The sequence below is a fragment of the Rousettus aegyptiacus genome, unplaced genomic scaffold, assembly GCF_014176215.1.
Source record: "Rousettus aegyptiacus isolate mRouAeg1 unplaced genomic scaffold, mRouAeg1.p scaffold_m13_p_14, whole genome shotgun sequence".
Lineage (NCBI taxonomy): Eukaryota > Metazoa > Chordata > Mammalia > Chiroptera > Pteropodidae > Rousettus > Rousettus aegyptiacus.
This window is the reverse complement of record NW_023416289.1, coordinates 36,644,581-36,666,028: the sequence shown is the minus strand read 5'-3', so window position 1 is coordinate 36,666,028 and position 21,448 is coordinate 36,644,581. Positions and strand designations below refer to the sequence as shown.

At 42.3% G+C, this 21,448-nt stretch overlaps 1 long non-coding RNA gene across 1 annotated transcript; it reads left to right on the top strand.

The window, feature by feature from the left end:
* The first annotated feature begins 11,715 nt into the window (after positions 1-11,715).
* On the top strand, positions 11,716-21,204 carry LOC107507361. The gene is made up of 4 exons (XR_001596152.2): positions 11,716-11,877; positions 14,439-14,636; positions 14,795-15,626; positions 20,255-21,204. It is a non-coding gene; the product is annotated as an uncharacterized LOC107507361 (long non-coding RNA).
* Positions 21,205-21,448: the final 244 nt, after the last annotated feature.

Sequence of the window (21,448 nt, the reverse complement as noted above, 5' to 3'; positions counted from 1 at the left end):
TACCCTTGTAAGTAACTACCTGCCTTTCTCTTGCTGCTTTCAAGATTCAAGAACCCTCATACACTGCTGGTGGGACTGCAGATTGGTACAGCCACTATATACAATAGTATGGAGGTTCCTTGAAAAACTAAGAATTGATCTACCATGTGATCCAGCAATCTGCCTACCGGGTAAATTTACACAAAGACTAGAAAACCCATAGTGGAAAAGATACTTGCACACTGTTGTTCATTGCAGCATTATTCACAGGGGCCAGGACATGGAAGCGACAGAAGTGTCCTACAATAGATGATTGGCTAAAGAAGCTGTGGTACATATATACAATGAAATATTACTCAGCCATAAGAAGAGATGAAATACTGTCATTTGCAACAACATGGATGGACCTTGAGATAATTGTGCTAAGTGAAATAAACCAGACAGAAAAAGTTGAAAATCACATGATATCACTTATATGTGGGATATAAACCTCAAAGCAACAAACGAACAGGACAAACAAACAGAGACTCATGGGCATGGACTATAGACTAGTGGTTACCAGAGGGTAGGGAGTAGGGGAGGAGGGGGTAGATAGATGGTTAAAGGGGGTCAAATATAGAGGGGTAATGGGAGGGTGAAGTGGGTAAAGGAGATCAAATATATGGTAGCTGAAGGAAACTGGACTTTGGAGGTAAACACACAATAGAATATACAGATGTCAAATTATAATATACACCTGAAAATTATATAATTGTATTAATCAATGTTACTCCAATAAATTTAATTTAAAAAAAAATTCTGTCTTTACATTTGACCTTCTGCAGTTTAATTATGATATGTCTTGGTGTGGGTGTTTTTGAAATCCTCTTGTTTGGGACTCTTTGTGTTTCCTGAACTTGTATGTCTAATTCCTTTGCCAGGTTAGAAATGTTTTCTGTCATTATTTCTTCAAATAGAATCTCAATCCCTTGCTCTCCATCTTCTCCTTCAGGTACTTCTATGATCCGAATATTGTTATACTTCATGTTGGTCTCTTAAACTATTCTGATTTTTTAAAATTCTTTTTCCTTTTTGTTTTTCTAATTGGGTGTATTCTGCTACCTGGTATTTGATCTTCTGCTTTGTCCAATCTACTGCTGAATCCTTCTAGTCTATTCTTCATTTCAGTTATTGTGTTCTTCACTTCTGTCTGGTTCTTTTTTATGATTTCTATGTCTTTTTGTATGCTTACTATCTCTCTGTTGAGGTTCTCATTGTGTTCATCTATATTCTCCATAAGTTCATTGAGCATCCTTATAATCATTATTTTGAATTCTGTCTCTGGTAGATTGTTTGCCTCCATTTCACTTAGCTTATTTTCTGGAGTTTTCTCCTGTTGTTTCATTTGTGGCATGTTTCTTTGTTTTCTCATTTTATTTGCTTCTCTGTGCTTGTTTCTATGTGTCAGGAATATTTGTTTCATCTCTTAACCTTAGCCAGATGGCCTAATGTGGAAGGTGTCCCATGTGGCCCAGTGGTGCACTCTCCCTGATCCCCTATGCCAGGGGCTCTGGACATTATCTTTGTGTGGTTTGTGTGTGATCTTCTGTTGTCACCAAGACTTTTTTGTTGTTAGTAGATCAGTGGATGGGATTAATGCTCAGGCTGACTAATTGTGGGAATTGGCTGCACCAACAGGGTAAGAGCTGCTGTGTAGGGGCTGACCCCACTGAGTGGGATTTGCCCTAGCAGGCTTGTGTACTTGTTGAAACCACCCTTTGTGAGTACCGGTAATGGGGCTAGTCAGGACTTGCTCTGTGGTGGTCTGGTGCCAGCCTCCAAATGCGTTGGTTATGTGGCTCCTTGAGAAGGGCTCCCCAGTAGGCCAAGGTCAGCCACTACTTTTGGTTGCTCAGGCCTACCTGGTGGGAACTACAAAGCGATCCACAGATGATTGTTGCCTATGCTGGATCTACAGGGAAGTGGAAGAGACAATGCTGTACGCAGAGGTCAGTTATTCCCCACCCTGACCTATGGCAGTTTAGCAGAGGAACCAGTACTCCTCAAGGCCTAACACTGTCTGTCAGTTGCCTGTAAGTCTCTGAAACTGGGTAGCGCAGGGACCCTGGGAGTCTCTTGGGTCTATTGAGTAAATTTCCTACTACTGCTACAGTGTCAGTTTCCATCTCAATGCTGTCTCTGTGGCTCCCTGTACAAGTTTCCACTAGTAGCAAGGCCAGTTGCTTCCCACTCTGGGCCTAAATGCGCTACCCTAGGGCAAGGGCAGCTGCTTATCAATGTGCAGTGGGCGCTTTGTGTATTGGATAGCATCAGGGTCAGTGATATTGCTGACCGAGAAGGGAAAGTTCAGTGGCGTGAGGCCCAGTTGCACAAGAGGCAGACATGAGGATAAAAAGGCTGGCAACAACTTTATTGTGTGAAGTGCACTTCTTCTGGGAAGTGCCATTCTATTGGGGAGTGCAGTCTATTGCACAGGACACGTAGTCTTGCGCACACTTCTGCTTCCCTTTCTTGTGCTCACCTTCGGCTCTCCCCTTTTGTTCTCCCCTTCTTTCTGTTCTCTTTCCCTCTGCTCTCCCCTTATTTCTGCTGTCCAAGGGACTGCATAGCTCCTCCCATAGCAGAGTACCAAAGTGGCATTCACCCACACATGCATGATACAATAAGCTGAAGTATGTTTACATATTTTCTAAGTCTGGGGTTCTATTCCTAGCTATGGCCCTGGATTACAGCCAGACCTTGGACCAGCCAGACCTTGGGCCAGTCAGGCCTGGTACCCACAGATAAGGCAGGAGCTCAGGGAGACAAGGGCTATCCGGCCAATACAGCCTCAGTTTTGCTACAACTTCTGTGCCCGGGCATTCCCTCTGTATTCACAGATCACAGTGACACTAGCTGCTGTCTGGGGTAGTCTCACAGACCCCTGTGCTCCCCAAGACAAAGTATTGTAACTCTGGCAGATAGCAGAGATCTGCCTCCAACTGATTTCTGAGTAGTGCTCTCGAGTGAGTGTCCACAGGTCAGAAAGCCTGTGTGTGGGACCTTCAAAGTGGTGTTTAGGGTTTAAGTCTCCTTCCATCTCACCCAGACGGCCAGAATCCCCTCTGGTTTTTACAGTCAGAGTTATTGGACTCTCCTTTTCCCTGTGCTAGGACCCTGGGCTGGGGAACCCTTGAATGAGGCCAGGACCCCCTTCTCTTTCAGTGTAGCCTCTGCAGCCTCGCTCTCCCTTCACCACCCACGGGCATGGGTCCAGCCTGATTCGAACTTTGCCCCTCCTACCAGCTCCTACCAGCTTCAATGTGGCTCCTTTATATTATCAGACATAGGTGTTACGTACGATCAGCTGGACTTCTGTTAAGGGTAGAAAATTTTCCAGTAAGCCAGCAGTGAGGATTTACTTTTGCTTGCTTGTTTAATGTTTAACCAGGGTATAGTTTTAGGAGATATCCTGTGCAAAGATATGCTAATGTTAAGGGTGTAGTTATCCTGTGCAAAGATATGCTAATGGATAACTTCTGCTTCTGTAAACCTGCTTGCTTGTTTGATGTAGTTTTGGGTTTTATAAGCTGCCTCCTCTGAAAGTTCGGGGCTGATTCTCTAGTGGGGAGAATCAGTCGCCATCCAGCTAATAAAAGCTCGTAATTAATCTCAATTGGCTCTGTGGGTCTTAGATTTGAATGTGCCACAACACTTCAAGTGATTCTCCACTTTGATTATTTCATTATTTGGTCGTAATTTCAATGCGTACCTGGGAGGAGGTGAACTCTGCTTTTACCTAGTCTGCAATCTTCCCAGTACTCCCATTTTCACATTTTTTCCAGGCAGGAAGCGACACCTAATGGAGGACATTGGACACTCAGACAACTTTGTTAGAGAAAGGAGAATTTATTAGCCATCAGAGCGTGTGGGACTTAGCGCTAAAGCACAAGCTCCTCTTGGTTGATTTCTTACAGTTTATATACCTCTGCAGTGTCCATGCAAGGAGCACGTGATTCCTTTGTCTAAGGTTCTAGGTGCACCTCATGACTCAGGATGGGGAGGGGGAGTTTCAGGTGGGGACTGCAAGAGGGAAGGAATTCCCAGACCACTGGTCCTATCTATTTACAGATTGTTTGTGTTTGTAGGTGTGGCAAGAGTTTCCAGAAGGCCATTTAGAGATCTTTAGGGTGTGGTTAATCTATATCCAGCTGAGTAGGTCTTTTCTACAAGTCCTTCCCCTTGCATTTTTCAGATGCCTCGTCTCTGCTCTTATTTTAACATATACTTTTCTAATATTATTGGTTGAGAGCTAAGAAATATAATTTAATTGTGTGTATACATATGTATCTATATATTTCCATTTATATCTATCTATCTTCCTATTACCTACCTATGTGTGCGGATATATACACACATTTTTATGTATATAAATGCATAGAATGTGTGCGTATGTCATCACTTGTAATGTGACTGTCACAAAACTATGCTTATGATTCTATCGATTTGTGGGGAATGAGTGAGTTAACAACTGAATAGTGTGAAAAAAACATATAATATACATGTTTCTGTATATATTTTTTTGGTCCTTATTCAGACAAAGTAGAACCTGGAGATGCTGGTACAATGCACTAGAACAAAGGGGTCGAGAGCTGAGAAACACAAAGCAAAGTTCAGAAATGTTCACCATCAACCAACTGGGATTATTAAAAAGAACCAAACAAACTTGAATGATGGAGGAGAGAGTATATACAAATACAAAAGTGCTTACCAGGACAAGAATGCTTTGGGTGGCTCTGGTCTTAGGGAAGGATCTCGGGGAGATATTTCTTCTGTGATTATGTTAGACCCTCTGCTGGTACCTGTGCAGGATGAAGAGCATGGAGCCACTGGTCCAAAGCATGAGCATGAAACACAAAACGTCAGGGGATGACAACAATATTGCATATACTGAGTCTGCGATTTTTGTCATGAAGAACAGCAGAACAGTATCCATAGACTCTTTTCCTTGTGATGTTTGTGTTCATCCACTTGTCTATCACACAAAGAAGGAATATGGTACTTATCAGTATGTTCAGAACTGAGCACAGGCCGGTGGAGCTCTCACTTTCAGCTCTGCCCACTGAGAATTCCTGGGATTGACCATGATGGCTTGGAAGACAGACACTCAAGAGGCAGGTGCTGCCAATGGACACACTCCTGGCCACTATTTAACCTAGAAAATAAATGTGCATCCAACGTCACTAGGGAAATATCTCGACCAAAAAACTACCATTGTCTGAGGGATTTCTTTAAACAGAATGACCAGAGTTGGCTACTCTCAGGTGCCTGAGAATCAAATCTGTGTACTTCACCATGCAAACTGATATGAAGGAGATAATGGTAAATATGGGAGATATTCTCCAGGAATTCAAATATAGTCTGTGATAATAAGGCCATTCCTATTGTCAAATCCCTGGTGGCCTTCCTGTTCTCGTAACTGAAATTTTTGTTGAAAGCCTTTGGATCCTGCATGGGAATAAGAGGCACAGGCTTTACAGGGTCAAATGAATTCCAATATTTTCCATTTCTGTTGGTTCTTTATTACATATTTCTAAGTTCTATTTTGTTTTTTTATTTGTGACTAAGAGATTTTTAAGAATTGACTATATAACCTTCAGGGGAAACTTACAATGTGTGGATCACTGCTGTGAGGAGTATATACATGGTAACTTCTTTTGTTCTTCACAAAGCTATGAAGCTCACACTACTATTCCTTTAATTATAAGGGCAACTTAGGCAATGTAGGGGCAACATAGCCCTCCACATACTCAGAAGACTGGTAGCTGCCCAGCCAACAGCTAAGGAAGATAGTACAAAAAGAGTTTTCAACAGTGCCTACTCTCATGGACATTATCTGCTCCTGTACCCAAGCAGCACATTTTGCTCCTATTCCTCTGAGAAGCCTGCCGATTGCTCAATGAGATTACCCCTCCCTCTGCTCATGGGCATAAAAAACTCTGCTGGCATTTAGTCAGCAGCAGTTTTTCTTCCTGCAGCTCTGGCCAGCTACTGCTGAAGCCTCCCTACCTCATGAGTAATAAAGGACATTTCTTATCCCTCTGGTCCTCTTTTTTTTCAGAATATCCAAACCCAAGGGCAAGTTCCAAGCCTGCAAATAGAGGTTAAGTGATTTGTCTAAATTTATATGCTGAGGAGGAGCAGGGTGAGAACTTGAAAATGTCTGTGCTGGTAACAAACAGTACAATGGATGGAAACACTAAAGTACACTGAAAAGCCATTTGGGTATGTCCTTCGGATAACCCAGATGTACATTTGGTGTTGTTTCTACTTTGTTGTTTGGTTTTATGTTGATGGTAATTTTATGATTTTGGTTATAACAAATTTCCATTTATATGTGTAGATTTTCTATAGACCAATAGGACTTAAGAATGAAGATTATGCATCTCCAGAAATGTAGATGCACTGATTGGAATTTAACACCACAAGACCCTTCCCCATGATAAGTTGGATTTTATGAAGAGAAGAATGGCTTCATATAAAAAGGGAAAAGAAAGATTCATTTGCTTTTATGCCAGGAAAAAGATAAATGGCCCCTATCATAGGAACTATTGAAAAACTCATGCTATGCCCTAAATTATAGGACATAAGACAATATCGCATGATAAAATAGTGTTGGGTAGAAACTATATTATTCTTTTTAGATCATATACTTTCATACTTATTAATACACAAGTTAGTAAAATTAACAATGGTGTGTGAATTTGAAAGATATTATAACATGAGTGACATGCACAAAATTTAATAGACATCTTGTGCATTGTATGAATTACAACAGCAAAGTTTTTTATTTTATATTAGAATATTTTTAAAACAAATACAATATCACAGGGTAAATTCAATTTTGACAGCTATCATCTGAAATTTGTAGTTACCTTTTCCTTAACTTCAAAGGGGAAATGCTCAATTATCAATAGACCATAGGTTTTCAGCAGAAACACAATTACTGACACCAGTTAGAGAAAACACTTCTATTCCAGCAATTGTGATTTGAATACACAGTATTATATGGTCCTTATACATTCACCCTGTTCTTTATTAAAGCATGAATGTGTTACAAACACAACACTAGTAAGCCTGAAATTTAGTCTATAATTCCTGTAAGGCAGATGGAACAGCTGGTGATCCTCAGGGCTACAGTCGCTAAGTACTTTAAAAATCAGGTTTCATTAGCACTTAAACACTAAAATGACTGTCATTGTCAACTACACTAAATTAAATTAGGAGTCAACATTGGTGTGCAATATATGACTCCATCTACCTTTACTAGCCAGACTCATGCCACAAGAACTATTCCTAATTCCTACGTGGCCTTGACACTGGACCTAGTTCTGCCCCAGAAGCATCACTTTTTCCAACATGATCACTTACCCAGACTTATGGTTGCCACACTTTCATGATAGATTCTGCTTCTCAAGTTGAAATAGAAAACACCTAACTTCCCACTGACAGGACAGTGGGCTCATGCGAAGGTCACAACAGCCAGGGAACATGTGGGAAGAAGTCAGCTGGACCCTGACACATGGGTTAGTGATTCTGTGACATCACTACCATGCCCCTCAGGACTACACTTGTCATTTGAGCTATAGCAGCCATTAGAATGCATGCCGGAGAGGGAGAATGTTTCTGAAATCTATTTTCAGTTGCTAATTACAAAAAATAAATTAACAAAACAAAAACAGTTACAAGTTTCTAGTTAGCTTCTCCAAAGGGATCTTTGAGGTGGCTCTTTCATTCTGGTCCCCACAGGCAGACACTTGTTAATATGGGCTTGTTTGAAGGGTTATTGTAACATTGCAACAAAGTGACCAGGGAACTCTAAGGTCTGACCTTTACGGGACTGGCAGCCAAGCACATGTGTCTCTCTGCATTCTCTGAGAATTTCCATGAGAAGTCCTTTTACCAAAAAAATAAATAAAAGAAAATAAGTGTATTTCCTTATTTTCAGACTATCGAGCGGCACCAACATTTAAGTCATTAGCAGAGACAAAAATGAGACACAAAACACCTGAGCAGGATTTTCAGAGAGATGCAAATAAAAAGAATGATATGATGCTCATACTTTACCTAAGAAATCATCACAATTATGTTCACAGCTCAATTTAACGTTGGCTTGATGGTTTCATGTTTTTCATTTACTTTTTTTATCATACATCTTCCATGCATCTTCCATAAATGATTATTAGTTATACAGAAAAAGACGATTATTTTGGGGGTTAACATTATATCGTACTAGTTTAATGAATCACTGTATCAGGTTTTTTTTTCTTTCTTTCAATTCTTTGTGTTCCTAGATATACGATAATATCAATTTCAAATTGGGTCTTCCATCATTATTTCCAATTTTCCTGCCACTTTAAAGTGCCTTGGCTAAGCTTCTAACAATAGTAGTATCTCCCTAATGCTTCCCATGAGTAGCATTAGGACATGAGTATGCAAATGAATATGCAAATCAACCTGTACTCCAGTAGGGCAAAACACTGTTCTGTCAAGTTAGGGGGAAAAAAAACAACAAAAAACAATATGGAGTCTCTGCTAAAAATTAAATATAGAACTAGCATTAGATCCAGCAATTCCACTTCTGGGTATTTATCTAAAGAAAACAAAATTACTAGCTGGAAAAGATATCTGTACCCCCATGTTCATTGCAGCCATCAGTCACAATAGACAAGACATGGAAGCAACCTAAACAGCCATTTATACATGAATGAAGAAAATGTGGTATGTATGTGTGTGTGTGTGTTTCAATGTGTGTGTTTAAAATGTAATATTCAGCCACACACACAAAAAAAGTTGTCATTTGAGACAACATGGATAGACTTTGAGGGCATTATGCAAAGTGAAATAAATAATACAGAGAAAAATAATACATGATCTCACACTTATATGTGGAATCTAAAAGCAAACAAAGAACAATAACAAAAATTACAAAGTTCGTAGTTACAGAGAATGGACTGGTGGTTGCCAGAGGAGGAGGGTTGGATAAAATGGGTGAATGGAGTCGAAAGGTACAAACTTTCCTCTAGAAAATAAGTGAGTTCTGGGTTTGTAATGTACGGAGTGGTGACTATCATTAACAATACTCTATTGTATGTTTAAAAGTTGCTAAAAGAGAAATTCTTAAAAGTTCTCATCACAATAAAAACATTTTTTTCAACTAAGTATGTTAACTAGACTTATTGTGGTCATCATTTTAAACTATAACAAATATTGCATCATTATCAAGTACACCCGGAACTGATATTGTCAGTTATATCTCAATAAAAAAATACATTACTAATATTTGATAATTTTAATTTAATATTAATGCATATTAAATTCTGCAAAATTTTTTGTGTCACTGAACATGATCATGTGACTTTTCATCGCTATAAAAATCATTAACTATATCAATGTATTTTCTAATATTGAATCATTCATGAATTCCAGACATAAACTGTATTTGGCTATTATGTATATGACACATTGATATTTGTAAGTATTTTCTCTTACCTAGTTGTAGGCAGAGATATGTGTAAGTAGACATGATTTTTCTGGTACAAAATTTGGAAGGTTTTAGTACCAATGTTCCATTTGAGTTTTAAACTCTATTTGGAAGCATTATTCTCATTTCAGTGTTCTTGAATCGTGTAAAAGTATTTGGCTTATTTGACATTCAAAATCACTGTAGAATACTCTTGTTAAATCACTTGTTCATGTAATTTATTTTGAGGGCCTCTTTTATAATGTGTAGATATTATTTGGTCTAGACTTTTGCTTTCAATAAATGTAAATCTCGGTAAATTCTATTGTCCTAGAAAATTTCATATTATCTTGTTTTCCAAACCCATACACATTGAGTTGTGCAAATTATTTTTGAATCATTTCAACATCTATTCTTGATATCTTTTTCTATCTTTCATTTTTAATTGTTTTTAATTATAGTTGACATATAATATTAGTTTCAGGTGGTTGACATAGTGATTCGACATTTTTATACTTTACAAAATGGTCACCACCAGAAGCCCAGTAACCATCTGTTACCATATAGTTATTACATTATTATCAACTCGATTCCCTATGCTGTACATTATATCCTTGTGACTTAAATTCTAACTGGAAGTTTGAATTTCTAAATTCTTTTTTCTGCCCAATTCCTAACCCCTCACCCATTGGCAACCATCAGTTTGTTCTCTGTATCTATGAGTTTGTTTCTGTTTTGTTTTTATCATTGTTATTTTCTTTAGATTCCACTCATAAGTGAAATTATACAGTATTTATTTTTCTCTGTCCAACTTATTTCATTTAATCTAATATTCTCTAGGTCCATCCATCTTGTCACAAGTGGCAAGACGAATATGAGTATTAGTGGAAAAGTGGTGGAATGTCCTCTAGGGACATGGCAATGGGGACTACCTCCTTAGTGAAAATCGTAGTTGGAATCCTGGGGAATCTCTCTTCTTTATCACACCTACCCTAACTTCACTGGATAGAGGTCCACAGATCTGATTGTCAAGCACTTGACTTTAGCCAATACCTTGGTCAATTACTCTAAAGGAGTCCCCCAGACAATGGCAGCTTTTGGGTTGAAATAGCTCCTCAATGATTAAGGATGTAAATTTGTATCTTATCTTCAAAGTGACCAGGAATCTATCTTATGACACCACCTGCAAATGGGGTAAATACAGGCCATCATGATCAGCCCCAGGAACTCCAGGTGGATAGTGTTCCCAAGCACACTGGCCCCTTCAACAATTGTGCTGGACTATGCAAATGCTTTTAAATGTGTTCTTTCCTATATTTGTGTCTGGCAGATGAAGTCACAGAAATGTCACAAAGCAAAAGAATTCTGTACAGTCTTTTATTATACTTCATGAAAAAGTGACATCCTTAGTACTCATGGGTTTTTAAAAAATTCTTTCCTAGTAACCTAGTCTACCCTTCAAAGATCCCCAAATCTATTGCAAAAATTATAATTTTTTAAAAGCATGTTCAGGAAACAAATGCATGGAATGATATGATAAAAAAAATAGGATTAAGCTTTCAATTACACCAGGGTGAACCATAGAGATTAAAACTGAGGACACACATTATAAGTATAATCAAGGTAAGAAATCTTTCAGAAATGGTTCCTTAGTTTTCACATCTGGAAAGAATCTGTCCTGGTATCAAAACCAACATTTGCAATAAAGATAGGAAAGTTTTGATCTATTCATTTATAAGCAAATATCACAGTTATTAGAGAAAATTTTTACAAGCATAATGAACCTGGAAGGTCTTTAGGTAGGATGAGTCTTCTCTATCAGAAATTCATACTAGGGAAAGCCTTACAGTATAATGAATTGGCTACAAATTTACCAAGAGTCAAGCATCCCTAAACATCAGTAAAGATATCTAAGAGAAATCTTAAAAATATGTGTGTGACAAATTCTTACCGAAAATTCAGTCCATGGAGAATCGTCATATTCATTTTGAAGGAAATCTTACAAATTTAATAAGTAAGAATGTTCAAGCCTTACAAAACATTACATAAGTGAGAGAGGTAAGAAGTAAAGGGTAGCCAAGGACCCATCCCTGCGCCGTCCTCTCCCCCTCCGCTTATGTCCCGGGCCTCCTTCCCGTGACCCTGTCTAGGCCTGGCAGGGATTCAGGCTCCGCTCTTTGCCGGAAGCGTTCGGCCCAGGTCCCGCCTGCAGCCCAGGTGTGCCTCAGCGCCTACGCGGAGTTTCTTGCTGGCCCAGAAGTGCTAATGCTGGGGGAGGTCTTGTTGGCGACCGTGATTTTCGGTTTTTCCGGTTGAAACCTGAGCTTCTCTGTCCACAGACCTAACACGGGAAGCCTACTGACACTGAAGTTTCCGCACCCGCGCCTCCTACAGCGGTGAGTCTGGCGTCCAGGGGAGACGTTCCGGGTGCCTGACGCTCGGCTTCTGGGTGAAGGGTCCGCGGTTCTTTTGGGTAAATTCTGAGGCGGTTCCACCTGTGGTCTGTTCGCCTTCAGGTCTTTTTCCTGCTTAAAACCCTTCACCGGGCAGCCTGCTCTCCCCGCGCCGTGTACAGTCTTGGTAGACGGACTCGGGAGCTGGATTCGGCCCTCGGCTCCCCTCCCCCAGCCTCTCCACTCTCGGCAAAGGGAGCCTGGCTTCCTCCCTGTCCAGGGGTTCTGCAGACCCTCTCATCTCCCCCAATTTAATAAGGGGCCCGAATCCCAGGAAGCGCACACTGTTCAGAGGGTGGGATTTAGGAGGGAAGAATGAGGGGTGTCACTGGAAGAGGTCACCCCTCCACACACATACGTGCGCCGACTTTGTGGAAGCGGCGACTGCGACGCAGAGGCCAGGAGAGAGGCAGAAAGAGGGTGTGAGGGGATTACGAGCGAGACAGAATGTGAGGATTAGACACGGGAGAGGGTACAGGGGTTAGGGAGGGGTCCTTAAAAAGACGACAAAACAGGAGCTGGAGGGACTTGTCATCGACGGTTAGAGAGAAACTCGAGGAAGTAGGCAGAGGAGAAAGAAAATGGAAAATGTAGAGAGGAGGGAGGAGCTCCAGAAAGGTGAAGGGAAACCTGGAGGGAGGGGCCTTAGGTGCAGGAGTCGGGGCGACAAAGGACGCAACGCGGCCCTGGGGACAGAGAGGGAGTCCGGAGGATAGCTAGGGGACCCGGTGCGGGAAAAGCGACGGGTGCCAGGTGATAGCAGAGGGAGAAACCTCCCTGAGAGCTCATCCAGCGGAGAGCGCCAGTGAAATGCGGCAAAGGCGGGGACAAGAATCAGAGGGGACACAAGGATGTGGAGAAAGGCAGATATGTGTGGAGATGGGAGTCGATTAGAAAGATTAGGGAGAAAGAGCCACTGAAGGTTAAATAGGTTTCAAGAGTTTCTCAGAGCAGGTGTAGGGAAAGGAATAGAGAAAGGGGGAGAAAGAGCAGGGCGGAGAGCGGGAAAACGCAGGAAAGGACAACAGTGCACAGAAACAGGGATGAAAGGGACGCACAGAACCACAGAAATCCAGAGGTGGAAAGAAGGGGAGCTCCAATGTGGATGAGCAGTGAGTTGATGGGACTTGGACCTGAATTCTGACATATTGATTTAACATATTGAACTGTTTAAGTGATACAGATTTTAATGAGAATTACAAAACTGCAGTTTCTAAAACTTATGCATTTTATAATTATTTCGATCACTGGATAGCTTCCATGTACAGCCTTTATGTAGCCAGAGGGACTAGAACTGTGTCAGTCAGTCAGTCATGGGTCCCCTCCTGGGATGGCCTGAGAATGGTTACCTGGGACAAGGAAGGACTGAGTCTGTCACCACCTGATACTTTCCCAAAGAATATGAAAAGCATTGCATCTTCTTTTTTTCTACCTTTATTACATTTAATTTATTGTTTTTTAATAAAACATACTGAGGAAAATCTTAGTCTGTTGAATTTCTGCTCTTTTGTAAATAATCATTAACTTAGGAAATAGGCTTTGGTGACCTCTCTGTTAACCAGCTCTTATTCCTTTCTAAATGTAATGTAGTCTCAATAACAAACAAAACCTAGTTACCTGAGTTAGTCTAATATTCTTTATTACCTTTATGTGATTTGTCAAATTAGTGAGCTGGAGGCTACAGAGTAGCTATTCCCCTCAAATCCCTCTTGTCCAGTCTCCGAAAATGTTGAAGGAGGGACTGGCTGGACCTGAAGCTTGGTTCCTGCAAAGCCCATCCATTTATGGTGAAGTACTTTGATCAGCATATTTCCATAACTAACCTTTTTTCAAAGTTTTCGTCACAAAAGACTGAGTTTATTTTATATTTTAAAAAAGGAAAAAACCCTCTGATTTATTGGAAAAGAGGGAGGAAATTTGCCTGGGGAGCCTGAACTTCTAGAAATTTCTGCCTCACCCTACAGAGGTCTCAGATATGCTGAGTCTGATGTTTGTAGCCCAGTGCTACAGGCAATAGGTATGGGAGAAAAAAAAGGTCAGCATCACTGGGAAGGACTTAAACTGCCATTTCACAGGCCCCCTGCAGAGCCGTAATGTTTTAAAGTGTAGCTCAGTCCCCTAGGGACCTGCATGCTCATTCAAGCTAAATGATTCCCATTCAGGTTCTACTAAATCAGGTGAGGAGTTCTAAGATGTGACATCACCTGTGCCCTACACCCCACAGATTGGACAACTGGTAAGGGTGGAGCATCATCATTGTATTAATGAGGTGTTCCAGGTGATTCCAAGGCGAGGCCAGGATTGGCAGGAGGGCTCCTGGACACATTTGTGAGAAAAGACAGCAGGATTTAGTCAAGGGCAGGTAATAGGGTGCTGTGTTCAGTTGGAAAAGGGGCAGGAGAGCAGCCCTCATTCTCATGGTTGTAGGAATTTGTGGATGTCTGTGGGAGGGGAGAACACGAGAAGACAGCAAAGAAAAAGCTTAGAGTTTGTTCTTCACTTAGGAGCTCGGACAGGAGAGGGTGATCTTTTCAGCATATCAAGGTCCTTCTGGCTGTGAGTGTGGGGGAATCAGATGAAGGGGCTCTGTTGACTCCACTGAAGGCACATTCTCAAGATGCAGCCGTGATTCCTCACACAATATCGCTTGAGCAAACGACCCAAAACAGGAGAAGGACCAGGATGAAATGGCTGCTTCTCAGGTAAAGTTTTTCCTCTTCTAATGTGTGGATTTATGACCTTTGATTCCCTATTACTCATCTTCCTGCCTAGTGAGGTTGTTTTCAACTACTTGTTTTCTTCATTTTCTCCTATGAGAGTCAAGGTCAGCTCTTTAAAATACTTCTGTTCTTTGTCCCAGATTCTCTCCATACAGGCCCCCTAAGGACATGAAGAATTCTCACTGGGAATTAATGACCCTCAGCTATTGAAAACATCCCCTTGTGACAAACCAACTGGGGAAGGCATTGATGTCCGCTATTGCTGTGGCACAGGTCAGATCCTTGGGTGTTGTGAAGAAGGGGAGTGTAGATTGTAGGTCCCTGTGGTAGCAAAGTCAACACTGTAAAACAGGATTGAGAAAGTGCATGTTTGACCAGAGTGGTGTTAGTGGTCAGAATAGCTCAGTTTTGTGAGAATAATTACAAGGTGTGGTAGCGGAGGCCGAGCTAACCCTTTCCTATAATGGTTGAAGATTGTTCAAGTCCCTTCTCATAATAGTTAAGGGACTTTTCAGTGTCACAACTGGCATGGCACAAACTACTGGCCCTGGTTGGTCACTCCCCTTACAGCCTGCCAACCAATCAAAATACACTAAGACATGTATAGAAGAGAAAGCCCTGCTGCGATTGGGGCTTAGCCTTTGGATGTGAACATGCTGAGCTGGCGCTGGCATCAATAAACGCTACTTCCTGCTTATTGCCTCCATGTCCTGTCTCTCCGAGTATTCTGCAGCATTTCTGGGGGATCATCCAGGATTGAAGACAGTGAGTTTTTGCCTCCTTTATCGTCGGAGTTTGCCCCCCGGGATGCTGGGAGAAGCGGACTCCACCGTGTGCCAGCGGACCTTGTTCTTAGGGGAAAACGACTCTTCTAGCAGACCGGGCAGTGTCTCTGAGCACAATGGAACCTGGTGAGGTGCAGAAACCAGCGCAGGAGCACCACCCGATGGACTGGCGAGTATCCGGATCCAGGTATTTGACCTGCCTCTATAGAGGAAGAAGGAAGTCTGATCAACTCCTGAGGTCACCCAAGTAGTCTCTGGAGGAAGATGAAACTGTGAACACTTAGGTTTATTTGGGGCGAAGGGTGCTATTTGAATGATGAGAGCCTGAGTGTGAATGAGACGCAGCCTTGCCACAAAGTAAGAGTTGAGCCTTTATCCGTGGTTCCGCAACAAACCTCATACAGGTTAGGGTGGTATCCTGGATCTCTATGAGAGGTCTACTCTAGAGATCTGAGTCGAGGTTTCATACCAACCCACCAATTGCTAAGAGGCACCTGAAATGTCCCCGCAAGGGGAGTGGCCACGAGATAGGCAAAGTGAATCCCTGAATACGTGTGTGTCACCATCATATGGGTAGACAAGAGAGTAAGCAGACCCCCTTAGGATGTATGATAAAGAATTTTAAGGAGGGCTTTTCAGGAGATTATGGTATGAAGCTCATCCCCCAGAAACTTCGTACTTTTTGTGAGAAAGACTGGCCTTCATTTGATGTGGGGTGGCCGTCAGAAGGATCCTTGGCCAAGGCAGTCATAGCCAGGATCCATCAGGTCATTGTAGAGATTCCCAGTCATCCAGACCAGTCCCCCTATATTGATAATTGGCAGGATGTGGTCCTGACCCGACCCTGTTGGTTGAGAGCCTGTCTAGAAGAGAACTGCAGAATAATGTTGGCCTGGGCCACTACAACCTCCAAATGCCAACCTAAAGAAGAGAAACCAATCTTGCCAAGTAAGACAGAGGATATAGATTCTTCACCACTTCCTGTCCTGACCCCCAAGGGCCCAAATGGAACCTGATCAAAAGCAGCAGTCTCTAGAGGAGAGGCCCTCCAATTACCCCTGTGTGAAACACGGGGCCCCATATACTATGACCAAGATAGCCACATACAGGGTGACCGATGCACCTATGTGTACCAGCTCTTACCTCTTAAACTGGAAAAACCGTACTCCTTCCTTCACAGAGAAGCCTCAGGTTATGACCCATCTACTGCAATCTATCGTCCAGATGCATAAGCCCACCTGGGCCAATTGCCACCAGCTCCTCCTGACTCTCTTCAATACAGAGGAACACTGGCGAGTCACCCAGGTTGCTTCAAAGTGGCTAGAAGAGCATGCCCCGACAGGGACCTTAAATGCATAGGCCCAAAACCAGTTCCTTGAGGAGGACCCCCAATGAGACACCAAGGAGAAGGAGGACAGAGGACTCCAGATCCTTGAACACTATCAGGAGGTCCTCCTAGGTGGTCTAAAAGAAGATGAGAAGAAAGCCATGAATATGAGTAAGACTTCAGAGGTACTCCAGGGACCTGAGGAAAGCCCAAGCCAATTCTATGAGAGGCTGTGTAAGGCGTTTTGCCTTTACACCTCCTTTGACCTAGAGGCGGCCAAAAACTAGAGGATGGTTAATGCATCTTTTGTCATTCAGACTCAGGGAACATCCTGCACAAACTGCAAAAATTGGAGGGCTTTGCTAGTATGAATGCCAGTGGATTATTAGAAGTGGCAACAAAAGTATCCAAGAAGCCTGATGGGAGGCAGACTGAAAAATGAGAAGGAAAGTAGATCTGCTTGCTGTTACACTGGTAGAATGATCAGGACACTCCAGGAGAGGTGCCCTGACAGGCCAGGGACAGAGCCAGAGGAGAAGGAAACTGGAAGAACCACCTCACTTAGAAATGAGGTTGGGGTGGGACCAGTACATTCATTGCCACCAAAAGGGTCACTGGAAAAGTGAGGGCCCCAACAGTTGGGCAGTTACCAGCCTACTCCAGGCCCAAGAGGAAGAACCTAAGTGTTCCAAGGATAGTACGAACCAACAACAGCAACCATCCAAGGCCCCAGAAGATGATTTTGTTGGTTTGGTTGCCCTGAGACTACAGAGAAGAGTAGGCCAGACCGGGCTCAATTCTGTAAGGCCCCCAGGAGCCTGTGGTTCGAATAACTGTCAGGGGCTGACCCACTGACGTTATGGTAGATACAAGGGTAGAACATTCTGTGGTGACTCACCAGTAGGCCCCCTTTCACAGACAGGCCACCATTGTGGGGACTACAGGCAGCCAGACTTGTCACTCTTTCTTGCTGCCCCAACGATGCAATCTGGGAGGTCGTGAAGTCATTCACGAGTTCTTATATCTCCCTTACTACCCAGTGGCTTTAATGGGTCAAGACCTATTAGGTTCTGCCTTGGCGAAACCCCTTTATGAGACCACAAAGTGGTGGGGGCAGGGGAAGGGGGCAAACAAGAGCCCCTAGTATAGGAACAGGTACAACAAAAGGCCTTTGTGGATTACACTGATGGTAGCAGCTTCATGAGGGGAGAAGAACACCCTGCAGGAGGATATGCTATAGTGACCCTACATTCCACCATTGAGGCAAAACCTCAGCCCAGAAAGCTAAATATGCCTTTACTACATGGGGCCTTATATAAGGAGAAAAGCCTGATCAACTAGGGGGAAAGACATATGTATGGAAGAGATCCTTGAGCTACCAGCCTTTCTAGAGATATGGTGACTGCTAGGGGAAACCGCAGAGCAGAAGGCTGGGTTCTCCCCCTATGAGATTCTGTATAGGTGATCACCCCTGCTCATCAAGGGAATACAAGAAATAGATGAATTGACTCAGGTGGCAATTACAAGCCCTGGGTTCTACTTTGCAGGCTTTCAACCACTGGGATAGGGAAAGGCTGCCTGTTAATCTGACTACTAGGCCAATTCCTTTAGGCAAGGAGATTCGGTGTGGGTCAAGGAATGGAACGTCCAACCCTTAAAGCCTCTTTGGAGGGGCCCATTCACTGTTGTCCACCCACACTGCAGTAAAGGTTACCCAGATAACACCTTGGATTCACCATAGCAGGCTTAAGCCAGCAGCCACAGACTACAAGTACATTTCGGACTCCACAAAGCCCCTCAGACTAACCCTCCAAAAGAAGACATCCACTGGACTTGCAGATCAAAAAAACATCAGTCTTACTTTGGTCACACTGGAAGCTGACCAATCCACACATGACAGAAGCGTAAAGACGTCGACACCACACCAAGATGGCCAACATACCTCTAAGGACTCTGTATTTCTCCTAAGCTCACCCTTGAGTATGACCCCTGAAGTGTAGAGAGGGAATTAGGATAGGTAGTCAGGTCACATAGTATGGAAATATCAGCCCTTAGACCAAGAACAGGATGAAGCTCATGCTCTCTGACCCAATTTTGGGTCTGAGCATCAAAGCGGGGAATGTGGTAGTGGAGGCCAAGCTAACATTTTCCTATAACAGTTAAAAGTTGTTCACTTCCCTTCTTATAATAGGTGAGGGACTTTTCAGTGTCACAGCTGATGTGGTACAGACCACCAGCCCTGATTGGTCACTCCCCTTATGGCCCGCCAACCAATCAAAATACACTAAGACATGTATAAAAGGGAAAGCCTCACTCCTATTGAGGCTCAGCCTTTAGATGTGAATCCGCTGAGCTGGTGCCAGCACCAATAAACACTACTTCCTGCTTATTGCCTTGGTGTTCCTTCGCTCTGTTTGAGTATCCTGCAACAAATGGACTTGTTAAGAGTTACTATTTAAATATTCTTTTAGAGTTATAGAACATAAGAGTTGTGTGTGGATTGAAATGTGCATAAAACTAATGTTTTATGATCAGATTCAGAGTATGATAATTTATGCCAGTAAAATCATAGCACTGATGATGTGTCCTTCCCTGTGTTTTGGTCACCTGATTCCTTTGTTTCTGTCCATCTGATTTTTACTTGGTTGATGAGCTCTCTTCACTTCAAATATAATGATAAATATTTTTCTTTTTATCATTAATAAGGGTCTTGGAAGTGATATGGGCCATCCTTTGCAAAATTCTTAATCTTTTTAGTAAATTTAGTTAAGTCTTGTGTCAAGAAAGTAAGATAACCATAGTCAGACTCCCTTTCCTCACCCATAGTTAATTTTCAAGGGGAAGAAACTCAGCACTTCTCCCCTTATGTATCCAGGTGCCTGGAACATGGGGCTTCCATTATTTGGCAGTATGCCACTATTGTTTAACCTGTGTGTAAAAAAAACGGCACCACCATGTGGGGTGCATGCAGTGTCCTTATGGGATAGCATTGCAGTCCTGTGAGACAGGCTGTGCCCTTGCTGGAATAAAGAGCCATCTTGCAGTTGCCTACGGCTCCCCGCGTTCTCTTCCAACTGCCTGACTCATACTGCGTACCCTGGCACCTTGAATCTGCAGCAACAGTCTTTCCTCCTTTCTTTGAAGGAGAGGGGAAAAACCCTCTCCTTCAAACTTAAATAATTACCTTGAAACTGATGACTCAGGTTTTTGATAAGGATCATTGAAACTCAGCATTCTCCTTGGTCCATTATAAAGCAGGTATGTCTTTAGGCAAAAACAGGACCCTTGGAGTCGAGGGGAGGAGACCTTTAACCCAAGTTTGTTTGTTTGTTTGTTTGTTTGTTTGTCTGTTTTTCTCTTTTTTCCTTTTACAAAATATATTAACCAAATCTGTTTTCCTTTACCTGCTTGATAGGCAATCAATAATAGAAATGTTACTAGACATATGAGTCAAATAACAAGTTGTATCTTCATTTTTCATTGTCTAGGGACAGAGGCAGCACTTTGGCGGGATACCGGTCCTGACCAAGGCAGAAAGGGAAGGAGCTCCACAAAACCTTCCTCAAAAGGGAGGGACGACAGCCTCATCAGGAAGCAGATACAGAAGAAGAGACTTCCTTCCCCTCAACATCCATACTAATAAAAAAGAATTTGTAGCTCTTTGAAAAAAAAGATTAGGCAGGAAAGTTAGGGGGCTTCAGGTCCTCCTATAAAGATGCTGAGATCATCCTATTCTAGAAAAGTTCTGCCACAATCCACCCTCACAATTAAGCATTTTTAGACTAAAAGTAACTCACACAAGGAAACAAGCAGAAAATTGGGTACTAGTTTCAGCCAGTCACTCACACCTATGCAATGAAGACCCAACAAACTTGAATTCACCTGAGTTTCATTATACCCTCATTATAATATGACACATATGCCCAGAAGTTCATTGATATAACTGACTTCTGCGAATGAACATGCACAGAAAGCAAACAATGAGTCACTGAGTCCTATCAATCTTATTTGTCAATCAAGAAAGCCCACTCCTTAAAGAAAAGTAACCACCCATAGCAAATAGGTATAAAACCCCCAAAGACTTTGTTACTGTGTTCTTGGGCTCTTCAGACTTTTGAGCTGCCCTTCTCTTGCTCAGGCCATTTCCAAGTCTGGAAGTATACTGTGGTTTTACTTTCCCTCTAATAAAGCTTTTCTGCTGTCTTTTCGGTATCTTGCTCAATTCTTTGTTCCAGACATCAACAGCCTGAAGAACTTGCCAAGAGGGGAACCCCGTTCTCCTTAACAGAAGGATGTGTTCAGACATGTGCAAAAACCATTACATCTCATTTGGAAACTTCCTTTTCTTCTTAGCTTCTCTTTGCTTTGGAAAATGAAGGCTTTTACCTTTTTTTGACTAGAGATAATTGGCTTTTATTTTTTAAACAAACCGACTATTACTGAGTAATTAAAAGTATTTAAGCATATATTTTTATATAATTTATTGTGAGGTGATCAGTGTTAAATAAATTTATTTTCATAACTTGCTTCAATTCGTTCATGTCTTCCTGACCAAGTCTTCATTTTTCCTTCTAAAGTGTTGCACGCCACACCTCTGAGGCTATGCAGGATTTTTAGACACTATGGCTAAGGCTTTGACCCTTCATCCGCAGCTACCTATGTGCTCCTTGGATGCAGCTGTT